The 1,794-nt window shown below is 37.8% G+C and overlaps 1 pseudogene; it reads left to right on the top strand.

Annotated features, from left to right (window-relative positions):
- Window positions 1-292: 292 nt before the first annotated feature.
- Window positions 293-1,271, top strand: LOC106799964 (olfactory receptor 5B2-like; annotated as a pseudogene).
- Window positions 1,272-1,794: the final 523 nt, after the last annotated feature.

Below are 1,794 nucleotides of genomic sequence, written 5' to 3'. Positions count from 1 at the left end.
ACATTACATTTTCTACATTTCAGTTTACAAATTTACAAAATTTAAAAGTTGGAAAATGATCCATGAAGATCTTTCAACTTCAAAAATGTGAAACTCTACAGATAATTTGTGCCTTAAACTTTATTGTCTAATTGATACTGTAGACCTGTAGAATCTTGACATATAAATTATTGCTATAACGAAAATGAATACATATAATAATAAATGAATTTTACTTCTCTCTTTTATTTGTTTATCACTCTGTTCCTTTATTTCTCATTGCTACAGGGCATCCTGTGATTCCCAAATAACATCCATGGAGAACAATACAGCAGTAACTGAGTTCATCCTCCTAGGACTAACCAACGACCCAGAACTACAGGTCCCCCTCTTTACCATTTTCACTTTCATTTATGTCATCAATGTAGTTGGAAACCTGGGAATGATCCTGTTGATTCTCTTGGACTCTTGTCTCCACACTCCCATGTACTTTTTCATTAGTAATCTGTCTCTGGTGGACTTTGGTTACTCCACAGCAGTCACTCCCAAGGTGATGGCTGGGTTCCTTACAGGAGACAAAGTTATCTCATACAACACATGTGCTGCTCAGATGTTCTTTTTTGCAGTCTTTGCCACTGTAGAAAGTTACCTCTTGGCCTCAATGGCATATGATCGCTATGCAGCAGTGTGTAATCCCCTACATTACACCACCACCATGACAACAAGTGTGTGTGCTTGTCTTGCTGTAGGATCCTATGTCTGTGGTTTCCTGAATGCCTCCATCCAGACTGGGAACATTTTCAGGCTCTACTTCTGTAGGTCCAATGTGGTCCAACACTTTTTCTGTGATATTCCAGCAGTCATGGCTCTGTCTTGCTCTGACAGACATATTAGTGATCTGATCCTTGTTGTTGTGGCAAGCTTCAATATCTTTTTTGCTCTCTTGTAATCTTGATTTCCTACCTGTTTGTATTTGTCAGGATTCTAAAGATGCCCTCAGTGAGGGGATATCGGAAGGCTTTATCCACCTGTGCATCTCACCTCACTGCAGTCTCCATCTTCTATGGGACAGGCATCTTCATGTACTCCCAGCCCAGCTCCAGTCACTCCATGGACACAGACAAAATCGCATCTGTGTTCTACACAATGGTCATCCCCATGCTGAACCCTGTGGTCTATAGTCTGAGAAACAAAGACGTCAAGAGTGCTTTCAGGAAGGTTGTTGAAGAGGCAAAATTGTCTCTAGGCCTCACCTCTTAAAATTATAGGATCCATGATAACCTAGTTTCATTCCTGTCAGATCTTCTCCATGCATTAACTCACATTTTACTGCCCACACTGCATTTAAATTACTGAGGTGTTACCCTTTCCTCTTCAAAAGTCTGTCTCCTAGAAAAAAGAAAATAATACATCCAGATATGTAATATCTGAATGAGGATGGCCAAAGGGCATCTTAAAAATTTTTAGATCCTGTTTGTCATAAACCTTGTGAATTATATTTGATTTATTCATGTGTTCGTACTTTCTCTATCATACATCAATGCAAGTATTTTTGTAAATCAGGGCTCACACCCATGAATAGAAGTTCATGCAAGGACTTCATGTGTGCACATACACACAAGAGTGGGAAATTTGTTAAAGGAGGTAGATGGACTATGACCAATTTTTAATAAAAAACTTAATTGTGGTAGCAGAATATAAATTTATGTCTAACTTTTTATTTGGAGTCCAAAATGAAGAAAAACATGACTTAGAGTTTTAATAAAGGTATATGCTTTTTGTTGCCATATTTTTTTTTAACAATTTTATTTTTGT

The sequence above is a fragment of the Ceratotherium simum genome, chromosome 34 (assembly GCF_057802395.1).
Source record: "Ceratotherium simum simum isolate JZ-2026a chromosome 34, ASM5780239v1, whole genome shotgun sequence".
Taxonomy (NCBI): Eukaryota; Metazoa; Chordata; class Mammalia; order Perissodactyla; family Rhinocerotidae; genus Ceratotherium; species Ceratotherium simum.
Note: the sequence above shows the minus strand (reverse complement) of the source record. Positions and strands in the feature narration are given on the sequence as shown.